General features: G+C 33.9%; 1 long non-coding RNA gene and 1 pseudogene across 6 annotated transcripts in view; both read left to right on the top strand.

The window, feature by feature from the left end:
* Positions 1-25,686, top strand: part of LOC112640801 (uncharacterized) — a 184,068-nt gene that overhangs the window by 139,190 nt on the left and 19,192 nt on the right. The gene's annotated exons all lie outside the window — the stretch shown is intronic.
* On the top strand, positions 16,430-16,529 carry LOC112641127 (U4 spliceosomal RNA; annotated as a pseudogene).

Here is a 25,686-nt window from a genome sequence, read left to right as displayed (position 1 = left end):
ACCACCAATCGGTTTTTCCACACTGATGAAGATTAATTCTAGGTATCCCTGATATTCTAACACTTACTGCTTTCCTGGTATCCTCTGGCCATTCATTCTGGCACTTATTACCAATATATTTAGCATGTTTTCAGATACTCTCCCTTGGGAAAAAGTTCACATAGTTGAAGTCCCTCTCCAATGAACACTGTGCGTTATCTTTATGATAGCCTTACAATGTTTATCAGAATGTCAAGGAAACTCTACAAAATTTTCCAATAGTTTTCCTTCTTTTGTCCTTTTATTTTATTTCCTTATTATTTCTGTTCCTCCTGAAGTTTAATTTCCACATCCATGTGGAGTGGAGTATCTTCTTGTCAAAAAATGCTATTCTCTTCCCCCTTCCACTAAGCCTATTTTAAAATATATTGAGCATTCTTTTCTCTCTTACAATATTGAGCTATATCTCATTAAGTTATGTCCCCAAAACTTTTTTGTTGACATTTCACAGGAATTTTGTATCAAATATATATTCTATATAGAGTCTAAAGCAATCAGCTTTCTGCTTGGTTTTTACATTTTTTACAGTGGCTTAACTTCATAGCCCCCTGAGTTTCAAGTACAAACATGAGAAACTTCATTTTCTAATTGACATTTTGCTGCATGATAGACCCCTCATAAGTAGAATCAATTTTATAAATTACACAACAAATCTATTTTCGTTGCATTTAGGAGAGGTTGAAAAATATATTTCTCAGTCTAAAAGTATTAAGGGGCAAATGTGAAAAAAGATTAATTCCATAATAAGTGAAAAATATTTGACATCTGGTTAGTGGAAGGAGGATGAAATGAGGGAAAAAAACTAGAGATCATACAATTTCTAAATTCTTATAAGTTTTATATATTCTAAACCTAGCATAATGCCATTTTCTCTTCTCTCTGAACTTCTATTACTTTCTCTCTGTGCTTTTTATTCCTTAAATCTTTTCATTACAACACTGGACCAGCTGAAGCAGTGAGAACTATAACTATGATCTGCTAAAACTCTGAGTCTTTCAGTTTCCTAGGATTCGCTACCTCCTAAACAGATTGGACTGGCACTTCAGCTTTCAGAGAAAAAGTATGGGCAATTACACTCACATGAGATTGACTGCAAGCAGATCCAAATATTGCAGAGATGGACTGTACTGGGCTCAGTTTATGCACTACCTGAATTCTGCATGAAACCACCACCTATGTCTTCAGGCCTCAGCCACTTGCCTTTCTGGTGATGAAGTGGAAGGAGAGCAGCTCTCTCAAATACTCTCACCTTCCACAGTTGTGATGCCCTGGATATATCCACCTCATTGCCACAAATTTAGGTGCTTCCACACATTGCACCAACTGACATAAAAACACTGCATCAGCCTATTGGCTGCATTGGATGCCTGGAGGCACTGGCTTCACCAGCATATTGTCTAGAGGGGCCAGCAAACACAACTCAGAAATTTGGAAAGCTAATACTGTATAGAACGGACTATAACCAACAAAAAATAGTAATCAGAAGGAGCCAGCAAGTAAATTGTTTGCCTTTCCTTCACCTCAACAGACTATTCCAAGTTGCAACAGTTTCATATAGTTCCTCTTGAGATTTCCTGCAACTATTAACAGCCAACTGTGATGTAGAGCTGTGACCTGCTCAGGATATAGTTCTTATTAGCCTCAATTTTTCCTTCGCTCTTGCTTCTCTGGGATTGCACCCCCAAGAAAGCTATTATGCATGAGCTTTTGCCTCAAGGTTCTGTTTTCTAGGCAAGCATATTTAAGACATAGACGAAACATCAACAAAAAAGATATTTTTAGATTCTCTCCTCTAAGGGGCCACCGTTAAACATAAGGTTATGGAAAAATTGAGAGAAATATATAAAAATATACAGCAGGCAAATATTAAGTTTAAAAATCTATTAAAAACTGATAAGATCAACTTCAATGAATAAAATAGCATAATTAGGAATATAATGACTAAATGCATTATGACAAAAACAAATTCATCAGAAAGATTTAATAATTCTTGTGTGCATCTAATAAACATTTTTAAAATATATACAGCAAAAGTGGCTGAAACAACAGTATGACAAATCCACAACCATAGTGAAAGACTCCATTCATCTCTTTAAATTGTTACATTAAGTAGAAATTTAAAAAATAGAATTTGAATACACAAGTAACATATTACTAAGAGTAATTTTTTTAAACTGCAAAAAAACCAAAATGCTTTTTCAAAGTGACTGAATTAGAACACTGTTGTATAGGCACCCAGTGGAATATTATGTAGTCATTAAAATGAACAGATTATAGCTACATGCAATATCATGGATCTAAGAATCATAGACTTGAGTAAGAAAAGCAAGTCACAGACCATGTGTAAATTTTATAAAGCTCCTACTATATGAGCTCAAAATTATAAAGCTAAAATTCTAGAGATAAATACATTTATGGTAGAAACTATTTGAAAAAGCAAAGTAACAATAAAACCACCATTCAGGATATTGGTTACCTTTGGGAGTTAGGAGGAAAACATAGGCACTGCTTCAGTGATATGCATAATATTCTACTTACTGTGCTGGCCGAAAGGTTTGTGGCTACTTTATTCTCATGCTGCACAATTTTTATTATCAAATATTGTTACTGTTATATGTATATATCAAATATTACATATAAATTTTGTATATTGAATGTTATTTGACAAAATAGTACATAAAATTTTAAAATTAGTTTTAAAGGTCATTCTATTAAGTAGAGCATAATTACTTAATTACTGATAAAATTACTTAGAAAAAGAAGTTTTAATAATTTCCGTGGTTGAGTGTTTGCCTTTGGCTTAGGGCAGGATCCTGAAGTTCAGGGATCAAGTCCCACATTAGGCTCTCTGCATAGAGCCCGCTTCTCCTCCCTCTTCCTATGTCTCTGACTCTCTCTGTGTGTCTCTCATGAATAAATAAATGAAATCTTTTAAAAAAATAATTTCATTACCTAATTTTATTAACTCAAGATCTTGTTTTGGTCTAGTAAAAAAATACCATACTTTACTATTCTGAGCCTCCTATATTCTCAAAATCAAGATGATAGTAATATTTAAAATAATAAGTTTGATGAGTGGTTTACCTTTTAATTTACCTATTTTTTTCAATATAGAAGGGGTATATAGTATGTCCAGGGAAATTTGGCATTGTGTTAAGTGATGTGTCTACAACTTTGAAACCACCAGTGAACATGTAAAATTTTCTCAATATAGAGGAATATCCATCTTGCTAGATGTCATATAAGTGTTCTTCTTTAATTGCAGATGCTATATATACAATGCTATATACCTCCCTCATACCTGCAAATCATTAATGTAGTCCATTCACAGAGCTATAAGTGACAAGTTTAGAGAACACTAAGATGATATGCTAGCCTGTTCATTTTATTCCTACATGCTGCCAAAAATCCATAAATAGCCAGTATCTTAAATACACACATGCATTAAGAGATAATGATTACTGCCTCATTCCAGTCAGACCTTGAGTTTATTCATTTATTAGCTGTGGGATCTTGTCAGGTTACTTATAATCTTTTTGCCATGTTTTCTGCATTTTTAAACGTAGAAATAATGTTATTCCCTACTTTATAGATTCGTTGTAAATATTAATTCATGTGAAGTTTGTAGCACATTGTGCTTTTTATTCATTGAAAGCACTCAATAATTGAGAGCTGTTTCTATTATTACTATTATTATTATTATTATTATTATTATTATATAATTGGGGTAGTACTTAGACCTGTGACCTCAAAGGAAACCGTGCTGTTGTGCTATCTTACTCTTACCTAAGATTTCAGATAAGTAGGCTCTATAAGAAGGGAGTGTTTATGTACATGGAGATTGGAAATAAAGAAACAATGAGTGTAGCAAATTCAGTTGCAATAAACAGAAGATCCAACTAAAAGTGGAAGATTTATTATGTCACCTATCAGGAACTTATATAGAGGTAGGGTGGTACAGGGTTGGTTCAGAGACTCTCTACTCTGTCTTCCTTAGAATGTGTTATTCTCTCTAGCCTTACAAGATGGGTACAGCAGCTTCCAACACTTCTCATAAATTGTTCAAAGGTTGGATGAAAGTCATCTCTTCCTTTTTCTGAAGAGTGTGGAAAAATCTTTCTAGCAGATGCTACCTTGTGTCTCATTGGCCACAATTACATCCTATGCCCCTAGAAGAAGTGGGGGTGGAAGACTGTTAAGATATATGACACTGTCACATTGAGGATGGGAAGGAAGTGTTGGAAGCAGTCTTGAAATGGTTAATCAATCAAGAAATATTTACTGTACAACATCTAGTATAAAGAACTAGGAATATTAGGGAGTATTTATACAAAATACAAAAAAAAGAAGGCATGTCATTAAGAAGAAAAATAAATGATAATTTTTTATTAAAAAAAGAAAAATATTAAGAATGACATAGAATTAAATAAGAAAAATTTATAAAACTATAAAATAGTATTAGCACATTATTTATGTATAAACAATATCTATCTATCTATCTGTCTGTGTCTCCTCTTTATCCTTAATAACATTTCCCTCAAGGGAAATAATTCATTTTATTTTCAGTGTTAGCATACCACATGATTTGAAGAAGTTCCTTTTTTTGGTTGTTACCTGGATACCAACATTTTAAAAATAAATGGGGGAACCCTAGAGAAGTTATGCAATTTGCAATTCAAGAGGGAAATTATAATGATAAACGAAGCACTTAGCATGTATATATAATATTGTACTTAGATTCTTAGGCTTACTGACAAATGATAAGCATAAAAACACTTACACAAACAGGAAGGTATATTATACTTTAGTTCAAAGCTATCACAGAAGCTAAAAAATTCCTTCATGGACATTTTTAAATTTTGAAAATATTGATGATTTATACATACCATGTATTGAATCAAAATGGTCATCAAGAGAGTAAGTAGTAAATATTTAATGGATTTGTGAACATTAGGCCTATTATTTTTAACTTGTTTCCATTATAGGTAAAAGGGAATATTGAAAAAAAATTTGCAGTGGTATTTTTTGCTGAAGACACCATGTTTTAAAGGCTCTGAACTCATAAAAATTTTAAAGCTAATAGCAACCTTATAAATTATTTCATCCTGCCTCCTAATTTTACTAATGAGATCCAGGTAGAGGAGAGGTTAAATGACTTCAGCCTACATTTGTACCTTTTTTTACGAGCTTCTACCATTTTCTCCTCTAATATATTAATGTCCTTCATTTCTCTTCTCTTTTATTCTTGGAATACACGGTACCCTAAAACCTGAGTTTTGAAGTAGACAAATAATATATTTTAGTTAAATGTTAAAATGTTAAACAATTGTGTCAAAAACATAATCTGGAGAGATGGATTATGTTTTAAGTTACTTGTATTTCCCCAACCCGGCTGTATTAAGGTATAATTTGACAAATAAAAATTGTATATGTGTGTGTGTGTATGTGTGTGTGTGTATCTATATGTATACACACACACACATATATATTTTAAGGTATATAATGTGATGATTACAAATATATATCATGAAATGATAACTGCAATTAAGCTAACATATCTACCATCTCACATAGTTATAATTTATGTTGTTTGTAGTGAGAACACTTAAGATCTACTCTATTAGCAAGTTTCAAGTACATAACATGGTATTATTCATTATAGTCACCATGCTATAGATTAGATCCCTAGAATTTATTCAATTTTTAACTTAAATTTTGTGCCTATTGACCAACCTCCCTATTTCCTACACTACCCACCTTGAACAACCACCATTCTACTCTGTGTTTCTATGAGTTTGACTTTTTTTAGATTCCACATTTTAGTTGTGCTTCTCTTTGTTCAAGTTTGGATCCTACTATCTGGGACATCACTTATCTGATAGCTGGGAAATCGAAACCTCAGCTCCATTCCTCACAAGCACATTATCCTCTATGTTATCCAAAAGAATATTTAATAAAATAGAAGAATAGCCACAGTAATTATAGAAGAATAACAGAGCAGAAAATCAAAGTGGTTCAAAGTCTCTTCCCCAAAGCTACATATAGTCCTTGCAGGAAGATTGGTCTGAATAAGGGTTTTTATCTCCAATCCTTGGCTCTGGGCTAAAATGTCCTCCTTCCTCCAAACTAGAATGTCCTCAGGGGGACATGACCCAACATTATCTCCTGAACCTACCTCTGTTGGGTCTATCATGCTTAAGTCATTATCTGTTTAATATAAGCACATTTTTAAGGCAATTTTCACCTGGTCTCATTGCTGTTCATGTCCATTTCCTATATTGGTGAAACCAACCAGCTATTTTCCATTCAGAGATTTATTCCTTTGATAAGTGTTAGGTAAGTCTTTTTGCATGTTCTTAGCATCTTAATAAACTGTGGATACTCTGGTGAACAAGAAAAACAATTTCTTTCCTTACAGAACCTTTAATCTAGCAGGGAAAACACACAATTAGATATTTAAACTTAATGTGTTACTTCCCCTGATCTAGAAATTATGGAGTATAATGAAAGCACCTAATATAACTTCTAAAGGAAGTTTAACTTTTAAACTTACTGAATGCTGAACAGTTTACAGGGGAAATGGGCCAATTTCATTTTCACTGGTGTGTTTGGTAATTCTTCCTTGTTAGTTTTTCAACAAAATCGTTCATAAAATATTTCTTTTGGACATCTTGATGTAACTCTTCTTCTCCAGAATTTATTTGCCACATCAAGTTCCAATTCCTGGAGCTGAGTCTTATTATCTGAATTTAATTTCTGCTGTGGCTCTGATTTCTCAAAGAGTCAGTGACCTCCATTCTTATATGGTAGATCTCCACCACTAGTCCTACTTAAAACGTAATTTCTGGGAGTATGAGGAGAGGGAGAGAGCTAATTCAAATCTGCATGCTAAACAAGTTTCCCTCATTTACCCTAAAACTTGAGACTTACTGGCTGCCACCATTGAGTATATATTCAGAATGTAACTAAAATTTTCTTTCCCAATTTTCTTCTAATTGTCTCAAAATGGAATACATGTGTCTTTTCAAGGGAAAACTATCCCTAGCTCTCCAAGTGCCAAAAACTCACCTTGATTATTTCCCATGATGTTACCTAAGGCACTATGTTGGTATATAAGCATTTCCTGGGACTAAAGTGACACATGCCTAGGGCAATCACCAGTTATTGTGGTCCTCTTCCTTGGTAGAAGTAGAAATTAGAAAGGTCAGTTTCAAAACTCCTGCTTAGCCTATCTGGAGTTATATATTTTTATCTGGGGAAACAAAATCACAGTTACTATAACTGACTAGCCTCTGGCCAATTCAGAAAATTGGGGCAAAGTCTTTCAAAATATCCTAGAATTTTTGACCCAAGATGCAGTGTTTACCCACTGAATCATTTTCTAACCAAGTATGTTGTATAAGAGTACTGTATTAGTTAGGATAAGAGTAACCTGCTACAAAAAAGGACACCTAAAAATAATTCAGTAGCTCATAAGGAATTTTCAAGTTTATTTCTCTCTCATGTTACTAGTCTAAGATGAGTGGTCCAAGTTGGAGGGTGGCTCTATTCCACCTCCAGTGACTGAGGTTCTCTTCATTATGTACTCTTCCATTCTCTTAGGACATTCTGCCGCTTACATGATAAATCAGGTTGCTATAAGTTCTAGTTAGTGGGCCCACAAAATGCATACATCACTTCCATTTGTAGTCTACAGGGGGAAACCTTGGCCTGTGGTCACACACAATTGAGAATTGAGCTCATAATATAATCTCTGACGGGGTGGCTACATTCCCAGCTCCAATTGTATTACTATGGAAAAAGGGAAGACCAGATACTGGTGTACAACTAGCAGTCTTCATAACTGTACTTTATAAATGCAAACTGAATGGTATTGCTTTTGCCATAAAAGAGACTATTGACTCCCTCAAAATAATGCCTGTATTTTTTCACATAGAACTTTATTAGTTTAATAAGAAATGAGGCATATTCTTTTTTTGAAAATAAATCTGTGCTCTTTTTCTATAGTTACTTAACAAGCCACCCCAAAACTTAGGGGCTTAAAACTGGATCAGCAAACTCTTTGTATAAAGGAGAAGATAACAAATATTTTAGGCTTTGCAAGCATACAGTTTCTGTTGCAACTACTCAATTCTGTCATTATAGCATAAAAGCAGGAGACAGTACATAAGCAAATGAATTTGGCCATGTTCCAATTAAACTATTCTCAAGAACGTGTGATTTGGCCCATGAGATATAGATTGGCTGATCCCTGGCTTACAACAACTATTCTATTTTTCCTTATAATTCTGTGGAATAGTAAATTGGTTGTCTAGGTAGCAGACAGGTTTTCTGAAATTGAATGATTTCGAATGGGCTTGTTCATGTGTCTGGTGTTTGGCACCTTGATTGGTCTAGGTATCCTCAGTTAGTATGGCTCATCTCTACCCCATGTGGTCTCATTCTCCAGGAAACTAGTTCAAGCTGCTTCATAGTGTCTCAGGGCAGCAAACACAGCCAACCCTAAAGTGTAAATGCTTTTCAAACCTCTGTTTTCATCATCTTTGCTTTGTCCAAAGCAAGCCACTTGGTACAGGCTAGACTGAAAGAGTAGAGAAACCATAGGTCACCTCTTGGTAAGAAGAAAAGCAAAGTCGTATTGCAAAGAGTACGTATACAGAGAGAAGATGGAATTATTTTAGTCATCTTTGTAAACAATCTACCACAACATCTTTAAAGTAATAGAGGACATTAGAATTCAAGTTCAGTTGTTTCTTTTCCTACTACAAAATTACTTAAATGAATTTTAAAATATCTTAAATAATATAATCTTCATGCTTTGTGAAGTATAGTGGAAAATGTGTATGTATAACTCTTTTTAAAATATTATATTAGTCAGTAGAGAATGCAGCTTTTGATCTCAGGGTCATGAGTTCAAGCCCTGCTGTGGGCATGGAGCCAACTCAAAAATAAATAAATTAAACAAACATAAATAAATAATAAAAATTTAAATTAAAATATTCTGAAGAATTTTATTCCAAGGCCTGGAAATGAAACAACAATCTTGAGAATAAATAATCTACATCAAAGACTACCTAGATGAGAGAATTGTTAGCGAGGCAACTAAGCAAGGTTATCTCTAGACTGGTTAATCCTTTCTTAAATTCCTATTTCCTGCAGTGCCTACCTTTAGAGTTTCAAGGTATACACACCGCCTGTCATCTTGATAGATATGGTAGCCTCCGGCTCAGAATTTTGTTTGAGCTTTTCAAACAGTGGGGTGTATAGCCAGAATCAGTCTTTTTATTAACTTACCAAGAAGTTTTGAATAACTGAAGCCATGCATTTAATCTCATTCAGTAAATAATGGGTTAAAACCCCAAGAGGTGCCCTTGAGCTTCCATGTATGAGTAACTATAGGAAGCAGAAATTTTCTAAACTAACCATACAGAAGAAATCACATGCAAGTGTTAGCAATTGTTTATCTTCTTTACAAAAATCTTACGTAAGGAAAACCGTTTTACCTGTAAAGTCAGTAAAATAATTTTTACAAATCTTTCTCTCCTAGAATTTTAATGAACTAATTGAAATGCTTTCTAGTGTGCTGGAAAAGCAAAATTGTTCAATATTCTGTGCAATAAGCTGAATTAAATAACTAGAGTGCTACCACTATTGATGTTTACTAGATATATGAAATATATCATCCATTTGAAGGTCTGCAGAATCCTAAGAAGACCTGTTATAACAATTTTTTTTTCTTTTCAAAGGAAAAAAAATCTAAAGCTCAAGAAGGTTAGGAAATTTGCCCAAGGTCCAGCGCTGTGCTGGTAACCAGGCACATGAAGAATAAAGACTAGATCTATAGGGTTTGCCACTTTTGGGGATATAAATAATTTCAACTTGGCTGATTTTAAACTACCAGTATGATGTCACTGAACATGATGTTGGGAAGAGATGCACATAATCATCAATCAGGGGCCTGTAGGAGGTTACTCTAGCATACCACTGCCAAGATCGAAATCACAGTAAGTTGGGGAGCCAGGACTTCAGCTCCTGGTTGCCTACAAAGTCCATCTTCTAAAGTGTCAAACAATAATGGCTTCCAAAGTAATAATCTATTCACCTAACAAATCACAAAAATCATGGATGTCAGTAACATCTTTAATGCCAGAAACATAGATCCACCTCTGTCATCTTTTAGAAACTAATGTAAGGACTCTAGTCTCAGAATTATTCAATAAGCATATGTGAGAGGCCAAGAAGAATTATGTTTCTTCCCTCATCATTTCCATTGGTCTTCCATTTCCATTCCCATCCTAAGCTTTCATAATTTTTGCCAATGTTGGCTTCTATTCATATTCTGCTGCTGCTTTTTATCTTAAAATCTTTATGGTTGACCCACAACAAATCCCTTTGCTATTTCAGACTGCTTCTTTTTACTTTATTTTCTTTTTTTTATAGTTTTTTTCTTCTTACCTCATGGCATGGCTTTCAGACTTCTGCTCTTTATTTCTTTGACATACTGGCATTCCTTGTTTAAGCAAGTAAGTAGATAGAAATCTAATTACTAAAATAAGTTGGGTTCACATTGTATGAATTATTTAAACTCTCTGTAATAGAGTATCTTTATCTGTAAATGAGGAAAATCATAGTACTTACCTTCTGTTTGTATGAGTGGTTAATCAATTTTAAAAAACTATAGGAGAAGCAAATATAGAGAGTCTGAGAAGGGGATATAATGATGCCTTGACAATGGGTGAGACTCAACATTATTTTATGTGATGAAAAACATAATTTTCTGTTTGATGGAAACACATCTTAAAAATATGGAAACAACGGGGGTGCCTGAGTGGTTCAGTTGGCTAAGTGTCCAACTCTTGATTTCAGCTCAGGTTATGCTCTCAGAGTCATGAGATAAAGCCCTGTATCAGGCTCTGAGCTGGGTGTGGAGCCTGCTTAAGAGTCTCTGTCTCCCTCTTCCTCTCCCCTCACGCTTATGCTTTCTCTCTCTCTTTCCCTCCTTCTCTCTCAAAAGAAAAAAAAAAAAAGAAATGATAGAACTTTTGAAAATAATAGGTTTTTTTTCACAATATGAAATGAAATTGTTTTAGGGTATTTCATTCACATAACAGATTTTATACTAAGAATTTTCATCCATTGTTAAAATAATTAAGGTACTTTTAAATACCATTTACCATTACCATGGATTGAAAAAATGACAAATGAGAAAATTTATTTTTCCCAAGTAATCATATATGTGTTGAGTTTTAAAAAATAAAGGAAACAATTTTACAAATTGGTGTGAATTTATATCTGATTGAGAAGATGAAATTTATGAAAGCATACCTGTGATGATAGATCAATGCGTGTTTGTACTATGAGTTTTAAAACTCATCAGAATTTTCATAATTTCTCCAAATGGCTGAATTGAAGTAAATATATACACAGCAAAATTGTTCTCATATACTTCTGTAGAAAAATAAAAGTAAAAATTAAGTTGATTTTTCTTTTCACAAAATGAGACCCAATGTATGTTTTCTTCCCATATATGCTTTGAAAGAACTAACTTGAAATGGATAATTCTCACTGTCCAGAAGTAAAACAAAAATCTTACCTTCTGTCTGAGGTATTATTCTTGTGGTTCTATGGCAAAATTCAGTGACATCTTGACTTTCTGTTGAAATTATTATTTTTATTATGTAGCATATCCCAGGGTTTTGAAGAGTTGTTTAGAATAGTAAATAAGGAATTTTTCTGACCTGATTCATTTTCAAGGGCATCCAAGCAAATGAGAGGAAATAGATAGGAGACAGAGCTAACTTAGATGATTGAGGTTCAAATGAAAATAAAATTGGAAATAGGAAAAACATTGAATTCAATCAGGAAATAAAGCCATGAATTAATTTGACTTTAATAACAGTTAATTATAATTAAATTGCAAACATAATTTGTAAGTCATGCAAGTTCCATTAAGTGGAACATAAAAAACAGTTTTTAGTTTGTATCTTTTTTTAAATTTACCTTTCCTTCCTCAACTCCTACTCTAACATTAAACCATGGGAAGCTAAGTTTGATATTAGCAATAGTAAATAGTTTAAGAATATAATGATGTCAGGCACTACAGAGGAATTCTGGGGAGAAGAATCATTGACTTAAAGCTTAACCAATATCCCTCTAATAAATGGAATATACTGATGGCATATATATTTCTTCAACACAAAGAAAATAAATCAACTGAACATAATATCTCCATTCTTTCCAAAGCCAAATGATTCTCTTTACTATTACAGTGGCTTTACTTGTTAAATTTCATCACTTAGCAGACAGGATGTGCAACTTGGCAATAACATAGTCATATTGGCATTTTTCCCCCTACAATGAAGGAACTTGAATTTTCCCTCTGTAGAGCATATTACATTATAGAATTACATGTTGTTTCTCTTCAAATTTTGGTATTACGATTAGGTGTGAGTTTCAGTTACTAAAACATGATATTTTTTAAAAAGATTTATTTATTTATTTATTTATGATAGACATAGAGAAAGAGAGAGAGAGAGAGGCAAAGACACAGGAGGAGGGAGAAGCAGGCTCCATGCTGGGAGCCCGACTTGGGACTCGATCCCAGGACTCCAGGATTGTGCCCTGGGCCAAAGGCAGATGCTAAACCGCTGAGCCACCCAGGGATCCCCCTAAAACATGATAATTCAGAGCTTTAACTTCATTAAGGGAAAAATTTCGGAAGGGTCAGTTTTTGCATAAAACTTAGTAGATCTGTTTTTATTAATAATTCTGGGTTAGATATTGAATTACCAGTAACATAAAATAACATTTAAAAAGTTTATGATTATTATTAAAAAGTTACAATGTATTTTATCTGTAAAAAAAGTATCACTGATGAATGTTAAATATAAACATAATCTAGTTTAAACAGATTGTAAAGCAGAAGTAGTGAGAAAGCTAAATAAATAATAAATAAAGCAGAGTCAGGATTAGTCACAAAGTGAAAATGAAAGCTCTAATAATGACAAGGTTGTGAACAAAACATTTAAAGAAAATGTAAGACATATATTAGATTTCTAAATTTTTATTTCCTCACAATTTTTCTGGGCTTCACTTTATTATTAGATTATGAGCATAATCTAATGAATATAAAGCATCCTGAACTTACAAGGAATGTTGCCAAAATTATCTTGCAAAATAAACATTGGTTTTGTAAGTCCTGAATATAAACACTATATTATTAAAATGTTATATTTAATGGATTTAATCCTTCAATGCAGACTACTAGAATTCTTCAAACCTTTGCTTATTTATTTAAATAAACCATTTCATTATTAGACCTTGCTTTCTGTCTTGAAATTTTTATTTTTATATTAATTCTAATTTTTAGAGAACAGTGGAGGATGTTTAAATTGACCACTTTTATGGAATACATGGTTTGTCATGAGCAATATAAATAAATACATTAATTGCTTATCATACTTATATCTGACAGATGGGTCCCCAGGCACAGAGCCTAACCTTTTATTTTGACACCTGCCACATTTTGCCAGCCCTGACCCTTTTTTCATTGCCAGAGTGTTGCTGTGCTGTTCACCATGGTTGCACTAATCTCCAGCTTTTAAAAGGCATAATATTGGAACCCTTCTGAGAATCACTGCTATCAATCAGCTGATACTACAACATAAAGTATTTCACAGATCTATCCAACATCTCTTCTCTCCTGTGACTCAAACACAATTTCCCTTATTTTTGTGACCTACTGGCTCAATAAGATTACATGGGGCTTGTTTTAATCTAAGACCCCATATTGTCAACCTCTGACATAAATCATTTAATTATGAAGTCATTTAAAATCTAGAATATACTAGAGAATAATAAAAGAAGTTATGCTTCCATTTTTCGACTAACAAATACTTCTTACTATTAAGCAAGTATGGTATTTTAATATAGCTAAAGAGATAAAAATAATCTCAACATGTTCATCAAGAAAAAAAAGCACTGGGGCAATAAAACATGTTTTGAGAATCACTATGCACTCAATCTCAAACATGTACCTTTGATTTCAGGGTTGATTCCAGAAACCACTAACGCATAATATGTATCTGTATTCATACACACTAGAGGCACATATCTGGTCCATTAGACCAGTGGTCTGCTTCTAAAAAGCTCTGCAAATTGGAGTACATGCAGAGGGCAGGTAAACTGTGGAGGCTCCTCCATTACTGAAATAATTGGATATAAATTTGAAGGGATTCCCTGCTTGAGCAAAATCAGATTATAATTAACTATGGAAAATTTTGTAATTAATATTCTTCAAGAGTAAGTTGGAAACAAAGAAATTGAGAAGTAGATATATAGGTAGGAAGGAGACGGATATTTGGCACCAGAATTGCACCGGATGAGACCAGTTTTGCTCACGATCTCATTGCAGACTGAAAGTCAGTTAGAGGTGTATGCACTAACAACTTGTCTTTCAAATGTGGCATCTGTTGTTCCTGACATAAGCTTATTAGGTATAATGGAAAAAGCCTTGAACTATGTCTTAGATAAACTAAGTTTCTTGAATAATTCAGAGACCTATTTATGCCAGTTAGGATATATATGTACATTGCAAGAAGTATGGGATATGTATCTTAGGACATTGAAAGAAAATGCTATTTAAAGCCTGGGGCTAAGGAATATTGGAGTTGAAAGGTAATTCTAGAATTATGGCAGCTTTTTGTGCCTCAGCATCAGCAGTTTTTGAATCTTTCGTGAGCCACTATTAATATGACTCAGCTGTATTTCATATCTTCCTCTTTCTTCTCTGTCCCAATCCATCTTGCACGGCTTACTCAGAGTTTCTGCTAGCTCATATTTTAAGCATGTACAAACTTTGGACTGTCACAGAAAATCCTTTTTTTTTTTTTTTTTTACTTCTTAGACCTAAATACAGAGATAAAACCTCATGGGTCCAGCTCATCTTTTCAAGCCTGGCTGCAGTTCATAGTTTCCTGGCCAGCCATTCTTTGGTCTCAATCCAATCAGCTGTAAATGGTGGACGACAGAGATCACTTCTGAGTAAACAGGGCCACTTAGGTGGCAGATGTTCTGGATGAGGATGATTCTCTTAGAAGGGATATGTCATGATTGACACAGACAATACTCAAAGTGAGGTCCAGAGGCTGGAGATGGTCGGTGTCCTATTTGTTCGCCATCCAAAATGATAAGCACATTGAGGAAAACCATTTCAGACCTTAAAGCTATTTATTGAAGTCACTTGATGGCTATTGGACCAAATAATTTAAAAAATGGATTTGTGTTTTGTGTATATATATATATTTTTTTAAGGTAATTCATTTCTATTATATTATTTAAAAATAATAGTTGGTGACAGATTGGGAGTGTGAAACTGATCTTTCACTAAACATAGTTTGAGTGGCACTGGATTAGAAGTCTCCTAGGCCCTGTTGTGGTGCCTCTCCAATTAATTTTAAGTAATAATGATCAAATTTTTATAGTTGAGTTATAATCTTCTGCCTATTAGTTTTCTCCTAAACAGAGCAAGGAGTATAATGTCAGTCACTCACCCTCCCAAGTTATTAAAAGTCACAAAACAATAGAGGAGAATGAATTTTGAAAAGTTGTAATGGGCCAATCAGAATTAAGTTATTATATTTTACTATTATTAAAGTATCTATATAAAATATATACCACAATTATATATACATATATATACATACACGTGATATACATACATACTTTCCCATATGAAATGTAAGACATGACAGTGTAGATTTTGTTTATGTTGTATGTATTGTTTATGTCGTATTTGCTAGTTTTTGCAAAAGACAATTAGGAGTCAACTTGATAAAGATTTGCTCAGGAAGCACTCTGTTCTTAATAATTTTACAATTTATAGGCACCTGGCTGGCTTAGTTGGTAGAGCATGCAACTCTTGATCTTGGGGTTGTGAGTTCAAGCCCTTCGTTGAGTGTAGGGATCTACTTAAAAAGAAAATATTTTTTAAAATAATAATTTTACAATTTACTTGTGTGTAAAAGTTAAATGAAAATATGTAAGCAGTGGAAGTGTATTTAACTGTTTAAGCATACTTCTAAGAACTGTGAGGAGGAAGCATGTATTTAGTAAACAAATAATACAAATGTTAAAGACAAAATATTCAAAAGAAGGGCAGAGGATTTCATGCAATGATGTTCAGAAAATTTATAGAACTGGTAGGTTTTGTACAGTATATTGAAGAATGGATGAGATTTGAAAAGATGGAACGGACAGACTCAGTTATTCTAGATGGAACAAACTTTCAAGCAGAAGTGTGGAGTCAAAATATCTACATGTATATGTGTATGAATATGTGTGGGTTTTCTGATAGATAGATAGATAGATAGATAGATAGATAGATAGATAGAGCTTTGAGCAGTGGCAGTATCACAGCCAATGAGGTTTATCCGAGGCACGATTATTGCTGGTACATAGATAGGATAAATATGAGAAAGTAAATGAAATTAAAAATAGAAAATAAATAAAAGACCTTGAAAACTAAATTGTAATATGCAATCTTAATTTTTTTGTGGTTTTCCCCATATGACATTAAATTATTAAAAGGATTCTTGAGGGCCACCTGGGTAGGTCAATCAGTTAAGCGCTGGACTGTTTGATTTCACTCAGATTATGAACTCAGGGTCATGAGACGGAACTCCAAGCCAGGCTCCATGATGCTGAGTTCTCTCTCCCTCTCCCTGTGCCCCTCCATCCCCCTCTCTCTCAAAATTAATTAACTAATTAATTAATTAATTTAATAAAAAGAAAATGGGGACTCTTTAAATAGAATTACTTTTACATATATATCATTTACTGTCACATGTTAAATGAAATGTTACAAATGCAAAATAACAAATCATTTTCTCCAAATGAAACACAATACTTTAAATGATAATTTATTTTAAATCTCATAAATAATTCAAATAAGAAAAACACAATTGTTAAAATATTAGTATATATTCCTGTGGACATCTGGCATCTCAGTCTAATGTAACGAACAAAACAAAACAAAAACTCAGTGGCAAGAGAATCACTTCCCCTAAAGAGCACCTCAGCAATTATTTTATTTTATTTTTAAGAATTTATTTATTTACTCATGAAAGACACAGAGATAGAGAGAGGCAGAGACACAGGCAGAGGGAGAAGCAGGCTCCATGCAGGGAGCCTGGAGCGGGAATCGATCCCGGGTCTCCAGGATCATGCCCTGGGCCGAAGGCAGGCATTAAACCGCTAAGCCACCCAGGGATCCCTGCAGTTTTAATAGTGTATGATAGAATCATAATAATTAAATTACAGAATATTACAGAGTATTATGTTAATTTGAACTCTTTTACACAGAGTGCCTCCTTTAGAAAAGCCCACCTCATTGAATGCCATTTTTTAAAGACATAAGAATTATGATATTGTTAGAAATGTTATTTAGTGAGTTTTTGGTATTTCAGAATTCAACTATATGACACTAATTTAAAGTACCAAGGTACTAGTATTTTGTTTGTATAGTATCATTTTATTTTTTCATTCTGAATTCATTTTACACTGTTAGAATAAAACTACTAATTTAATTGTTCTAGTAATATGAAAAGGATTAACCAAGAAAATGGTCTACAATTCTCAAATGGTCATAATAAGCCAACACATCATGGTGCTGCAAATTTTTACTACTAGAATAATCCTTCTCTGGTATCTTATAAATAAGACAATTTTGAAAGTGAGAGAGGTAACTGTATAAAAATCTCCAACTACAGAGGTGTCTGAATGGCTCAGTCAGTTAAGCATCTGTTTTGGTTCAGGTCATGATCTCAGCATCCTGGGTTCAACCCCCCCACCCCGGGTCTAGCCCCCTGTTGAGCGCCCTGTTGAGGCCTGTGACAAACTCCCTGCTCAGTGGAGAGTCTACTTCTCCCTTCCCCTGTTTGTGCTCTCCCTCTCTCTAAAATAAATAAATAAAATCTTTATAAAATCTCCAAGTACATACAATTAAAGATGTTAAAATTGAATTGTTTAACAAGAGAAATAGAAAGTAGAGCTCTATTTTCATTTTAAAAACTGTAATTCCTGGGGAAAAAAAAGGTAATAAAGATTCTTAAATCAAGAAGTAGAATTATTTGAAGATGGGAAAATCAGAGGAAAATATGTAGAAATAGTTTATAACCTCCTCTGCATGGTTTTCCTGACCATGTAGATGTGGAAAGAGCTTATTGACAGTTAAAAAAATTACAACAAAATGGATTGAATGAAGCTGTCTCTTACGATTACAAAGTTATAAAAACAAATAATATTTTGCTTTCAGTTTGTCTTAAAAATTGTCTTCCTTTTTTCTAGTACTTTATTTTAATAATGTTTTACTTTCATTAATTGAATCTATAAATAATTTGGTAAATGATGTTTAATATTTACACATTCTTAATTTACTTTTTCTGTTTCTTTGCATTTTGCTTTGTAATGTGCTCATAAATGTTAGTATTTGAAAGGCATGGAAGGTTAATTTTGATGTTTAAATTTTTAACAATGTGCAAACTATAGCAGCAGTCCTACCATTTTATCTTACTATTAATTGCCTGTCCAACTGAAGCTCAGTATTAACTAAGCCATACTGGTTGATTTCACCAGAGGACTCTCTTAAGGAAAATGTGGTGAGAAGATCATGGTTCTCAAGTGACTGTTTTTAGTCAGCTAGCTATCTTCTCTTCAACTTTTATTCTTTTCACTTATATCGTTTCCCTTCCATAAAGTCCTCTGCAAATAAGCAATTAGACTTATTCCTACAATTAAAAAAGCATATTCTTATAATATATAACATAAAGAAAATGTCATATTTTTTCTTTTAAAGATTAGATTTTGTCAAAGAAGAGTCAATATTCCTTGCCTTGCTGTCCACCACACATGGTGAACCACACTGGAGTCACCAGTCACTCCTCAGTGACTTTCAGGCTGACTTCCTGCGTCCAAACGTTTTGTTAGCAAGACTTTGGTTATCAAATTTATGGCCTTTTCGCAGAATTAATTTTGAATCAGCTTTTGGTTTTGGATATTAATCACTCTCAAAAATTATTCCTCTTGAGTTTCTTGGCTTCTCTTAAACAGTTTTCTGACTTCATCCTTCTTTTGTCTTGGAATGCAGAGATTCCCTGAGGAGCAGCTTTCTTTCTTTCCTTTTTTTTTTTTTTTAATTTTTTTTTCTTCCCTTCCTTTTCCAACATTCTCTCCAATGTAGCTCTTAGCTCCCCGCTATGTTGATCTCTGTGAGGCTTTCCTCTAAACCATTATCTCTTTTTCCATGCTGCCTGCTGGACATCAGCCTGACATCCCAACCAGCACTTCAAATCCAACATGTCCATAAGCATCTCTCTCGCTGCTCCACGCACCTTCCCATTTCTTGGGTAGCTGTACCATAATCCCAGAAAACCAGGCTTGAATATTGACCTTGGGTCTGATTCCCCATTCTGCCCTCCTCACCACATGTCTTGAGCTTATGAATTGTGTGGATTTTGCCTCCATAATATTCCTAACATGTGTTCCTCCCGCTGGATTCTCATTTTTGCCATTAATCTCTCATTTAACTTTGATCTAAAATATCAAAATAATTATATAACTTGACTCTTTATATCTGCTTCCTTCTTGCAAAACATAATTCTGATCATGTTCAGAATCCTCCAATGATTTTTTAATGAGAATTCTGCTTTTTAAATATTTATTTGTTTATTTGAGGGGGGGGGGAGAGTATGAGCATGGGGAAAGGCAGAGGGAGAGGGAGAAGCAGACTCCCCACTGAGCAGGAAGTCCAACACCTGTATCAGGGCAGAGCTCGATTCCAGAGCTTTGGGATCATGACCTGAGCCAAAGGCATAAGCTTAACCAACTGAGCCACCCAGGCATTAAGAATAAGAATTCTTAATGAGAATTCTAAATTGCTTTCTTTTTCTCTTTTAATAACCTCCACTATTTGGCAAAACATATGGTCTAGCCTTATTTTTTTTTTCTGTTATCTTTTAAGATATACCTCTCATTCCCATCATTTCTCCCTTATAATATACTATAAGTTGCTTGAGAACTAGAGCTTTGGGTTATTTGTATTTGTGTCCCCTACACCTTCACACCATACTTTATTTTAAGATCTCAGTATGTTTTCATGGTGAATGAATAAAAGTATAAAGTAGCCTTTGGCCACCATTTCCTCATCCCAGAAAGTCTATCATTTCAAACAAGCATAGAATTCTCTTAAGATCAAAGCTAATAGGGATGCCTGGGTGGCTCAGCAGTTGAGCATCTGCCTTCGGCTCAGGGCGTGATCCTGGAGTCATGGGATCGAGTCCCACATGGGGCTCTCAGCATGGAGCCTGCTACTCCCTCTGCCTATGTCTCTGCCTCTGTGAGTGTGTGTCTCTCATGAATAAATAAGCAAAATCTTAAAAAAAAAAAAAAAAGATCAAAGCTAATAAAAAAGACTAGAGTGGTGGTTCAGCCCTGGATGCACACTGGAATTACTGAGATTTTGAGAAACACTAATGCTCCACCTCCAGAGGTTCGGATTTAATTTTTCTGGGTGGGATTGAGTAAATGGTATTTTTAAACATTCCCCAGGCAATTTGAAGTACACCCAAAGTTAAAAACTTTTGAGCTAGAGAGTAAGTGTAGGCTGGGAAAATTTGAATTTTGAATATAGTTTAAGATTAATTTTCACATACTATATTTACCCCAACAATCAAATCCACCCAAATGAATCCTTTCACTGTCTCCAGCATCAGAATTTGATACTTAACAGCTAATAGAAAATACACATTTAAAAAAATCCTCATTTTAATAGAAAATTAGACTTTTAAAATCTGTATATAATCATTTGAGATTAGACAATTCAAAAAGTGTATCAGACCAGAAAGCAAACCATTTTATAAGACCAGAAAGCAAACCATCATAATTTATGCTGGGCCTTTTATTCTATTCATGCAGTCATCTATTCATATAACCTATTTTAATATTCAGTTACATTTTGGTTATTTATAATTGCAATTTTAATTCATATAGAAGTGATTCCATATCAGGCTCTTTTAAATTCTAGAATTGATTGATATTTAATGTATCTTTTGTGATCATTAACAATATTGATTATGTTTGGAGTCATTGGGCCTCTGGTAAGACCTTCAAGCTAATTAGGGGTCTTGAATCCTTTAACTAAGCTTTCAAGAGGAAAAGGGTGTAAATGACATAATGACTTCTGAGTTTTTAATGTTCCCATAATTTTGTCTCACTCTCTCTTTAAATACAGATACAACGTATATTTGGAAATACTTTTTTTTTTTTTTTTTTAGGTATCACCAACCTGCCAATCAGTATTGTTTAACTAACTTTATTGTTTTAGAAAAGTAATTGACTGTTTTTAATGCCACCATTGGTGACTCAGTAATTCATTAACTAGTTTTGAAATACTAACCAATTTTTTTCTTAATAAGTTTCTCTTCTGCCACTTTTCCTCTCTTTTCTACCCTAACTTTGCTCTATAACTATCAATATTTCAGGATAACATAAAGGCAGAAAAAATATTTAGTTTGTTTTTCTTTTTTCTTTTTTTTTTTTTTTTTCTGTAACTGGTTATCAAAAAAGCCTGAAGCCTTCAGGGGAATAGTGAGAACTCAGAATATATATGAAAAAAATTCCTTAAAAACAAAAAATGTGCCACTCCCCTTCCTCCTTCCAGATTTGTTGGGCATGGAAGAGGTGGAGGGGAAACCATATAAAGAGGTTATCTCTTTTCAGAAACATATAAGGGATGTAATAAAGTGTTCCACTTGAAAGAGTAAGCAGATGGGAATAAGGAGGATGCCTGGCTGGTGTAGTCCACAGAATGTGCAACTCTTGATCTTGGAGTCGTGAGCTCAATCAAGCCCATGTTGGGCATAGAGCTTACTTAAAAAAAAAAAAATTAAAAAAAAAAAAAAAAAGGAAACCAAATGGGGATAAGGAATAGCAGATGGTTACAAGCATGGACTGGAGCCAGACTGCCTGGGTTCAAAAGCCAGCTCTGGCATTCACACTAGCTATGTGACCTTAGGCAAGGTACGGGCAATTATAGTAGCCTAATATTTCTAAACCATAAACAAATGGGGATAAATGGAGTCTCTCATAAAACTGTTGCAGGGATTAACTGAGTTGAGGATGTTACAGACAACACAGACTCACCCAAACCTCCCAACTCCCCATATATTCCACATTATCTTTTCTCCTCCCCTGGCTCTATGATGCTGCTTCATCCTCATTCCCTTCTAAGATCTTAGCTATTCTCTCCAAATTCAGCTCGTGAAAGATCACTCTCTTTAAGAGCTATCTTCAAGCCAAACGTCAGGACATAGGCAACCTGGAAGAACCCCAGTCACTCGCTTAAGAAGCTTCTCCAAGCTTTGCCTCCTAACGATATAAATTGAACCTTTTCATTTTTCTTTGCTCAGTCCCTTTACATGGTCCTTACATCTGGATGGGATACCAGCCTTTTCATTTGGCATCTCCCTTCCCATTTTGTCCTCTTAGCATCAAGCAGTGCTTTCTGCGCTGGAGCGGAGCACACACTCATACCCACATTCACCCTGCACTGGGAGAGGTTTCCAGATTCTGACCTGGGCCCTACCATCTCTTAAAGGATCAAATATATTTCTGTTTTCTCAATCCCCATATTCACACATGCAATCTCCTTTTCCTCCATTGTTTCAACATTCATTAATAGGCTAATAAAAATAATGACTTAACATCGATTGAATGCTACTATCTACTATATACTAAGAACTCCCTGAGGACAGAGAGTATTATTATCCCTCATTGTGAAAGTGAGGAAACTGAGGCAGAAGCTGGGTAGGCAACATGACCAAAGTCACACAGCTCATAAATGGGAAAGGAAAACTGGAAATCTGGTGCCTATATTGCTTTATACTGAGTGTGGATTTTAGAAGCAGTTTGGGTTCGAATCCTGTTTAGCTGGAAGCCATGTGACCTAGGTAAATCATTGAACAGATCTGAGCCTCAGTTTCTAATTCATAAAATGGGGGTTATTATGCCTGTCTCCCAGGGCTTATGTGACTATTAAGTGGGGTAACATGTGGGTCACTTAGAACAATACTGCCCTATACCGGTACTTTAATGGTTGTCTATTATTATTATTATTTACTCTGTATTGCCTCCCATGATGGTTAAATCTCTGTCTGTGTTCCCAAATTCTAAAACTCCAGATCTACGTATCCAACTCTGCTAGACACCTGGATGTTCCATAGATGACTCAACTCATTATTACGTTCTCAACCTCTTACTCTTGAATAACTTACTTTGGTGAATGCTGTCATCACACTAAACATAGAACCATTCTGAACTTTTAATACTTTTAATAAGTTAATTCCAACAATTAATATCCCCTTACTTTATATGTTATTCCATCTGCCTTTTCTTACTCCTACTTATAAGACTAGTTTACAGTATATTGACGTATCTAATGTTAGTTAATTATTAAAAAAACAAACTAACCAGGAGCTCTATTATGTGCCTGTTAAAGATGAACAGGATCTAATCCCTGCTCTCCTCTGTGAAAGCAAATGTAATTTATTTTTGAAACTTGGTTATTTGCAGAGTAATCTTTCTCTTAACCTATTATGAAGTGAGGCATCTAGTTATGTGGGAGTTTGCCACCATAAAAACCTGTTTCCTTATAGTAATCCACTGAATCATCAAATGCTCTGCCCAGGTAATAGCAAATTGTACTTAGTGACTTCAGAATTTAAAATGATTGAAAATTAGAGTTAAGGATGAAGTTTACATTTAACCAAGGGTGTTCATTACTACAAGTAGTATAAATGGGTATAAAATATCTTCAAGGCCTTACTTATTATTAAAGCAGACATATTCCACTTAAGACTCTTGTTTCCATTCAAGCTAATAAAAATAATCACTTAACATTGATTGAATGCTACAATTAGCAAGCATTTTTTGGAGATAGGTAGTATTATTATCTTTCATTGTGCAAATAAGGAATACTTGTAGTGTTTTACATACTCATAAAGTCTAGTTGTTATTGCTGCTAAATCCCTTGTTACTCAAATTATCTTCATTGAACATATGAGTTTTTCCTGTGTTTTCTATGTTCCAGACACTGGACAATCATACCTAATAGGGCTGCCAGCCACTAATTTATACAGCATTGTTGAGCAATTTGGAAAAGAAGTCCCTCCTCAAGACACTTCATGTCCACCTATAGGCAATTTGTCATAATGAACTAATTTTATTAGAAGATGGCAGTATGCAGTCAGAAAATTGTTGTAATACTTAAATCTACAAACTCTACAATGTAAACAGCTCCTCTAGAGTTGTGCAGTAAGCAACCTACACAGCCATTCACTCTGGTCCATCTTAGTTATCCTTGTCCTCAATGGGGAATTTTATTGAGATAATATGATAAGAAAAATGAGTGTTTCAATAATATGCGAAATCAGAACTGTATATAAGTAAACAGTTTACTACAAAATTATTACAAAGAAAGACCATATTAATAAGTAATGCGTATCATATATGGTTTCAATTTGACAAAATGCTGTGCTGAGTGGGAGACTTAGAAATCAAGCTATAAACAACAATGGGCTTTTGTGATTTTGACTAGTCATTATTTAGAAGATCTGTTATTCCATAAAAGCATCTGAGAATCTGTCAGATGCAAAGTTATTAGATTGAAATTGATCTGAATAAGTTCACATGCTCAAAATCCTGTCTCCAGAAAGGACCATCCTTAAATTACCTAAAATAAATGAGTATCTATCTCTTTAAAATAAAGATTAACAATTTAAATAAGAAACTTTGTTATCATTAAATCCATAGTGCTTAATATTTAATCTCTTTTCTCTTGTTCTCTCAATGAGAGAGTGAGTAACACAACAAATGTCAAGTGCTTAGGTGTAGAAGGCATTCTATAGGTGGTAAAATTTTAAAATTCATACAAGTTCTTCTTACTAATGGATTCAGAATACTTTTCAGGCTTCCTATATTATGCCAAGTTACACTAGTAATTTCTTGCAAGCAAATGAAGGACTAATCAATTAGTTGATGATAGTATCTGAAATTTTCTTTTTAAAATATGGGTATGGACATCTATGATTTTAAGTTCATATTCAATCATATGCTGCACCAGTACACAATTTAACAAGGGAATAATAATATGGTAAGCACATTGTGAATCTGAAGAAAATTATTTTTTAAGATTTATATCAATTACTAATTTCTAAAATTATGAACTCCTGTTTGACAATTCGAGACAATGCAAAAATAGATGCTAGATAGATAGATAGATGATAGATAGATAGATAGATAGATAGATAGATAGATAGATAGATAAAACTGAACCATGTCAAAAAAAAAACAAAACAAAACTGAACCATGTCTTTTCATCACCATGGGTTCTCTTTACCAGTTCTCTTTTTGTTAACTATTTCTTCATGTTCTCTTTCTTACAACATCTAACAGTTCTTTTTCCATTGGCTTCTTACTTCCACATAAAACTATAACACATTAAAATTATCCACAAGTTATATTCTTTCTTTCTTTAGATTCTTTCCTTTGTCATAGATTATCTTAGATATGTTAGAGCACTTAAAGTGTTTAGGT

Source organism: Canis lupus, chromosome 6, assembly GCF_003254725.2.
Source record: "Canis lupus dingo isolate Sandy chromosome 6, ASM325472v2, whole genome shotgun sequence".
Taxonomy (NCBI): Eukaryota; Metazoa; Chordata; class Mammalia; order Carnivora; family Canidae; genus Canis; species Canis lupus.
Note: the sequence above shows the minus strand (reverse complement) of the source record. Positions and strands in the feature narration are given on the sequence as shown.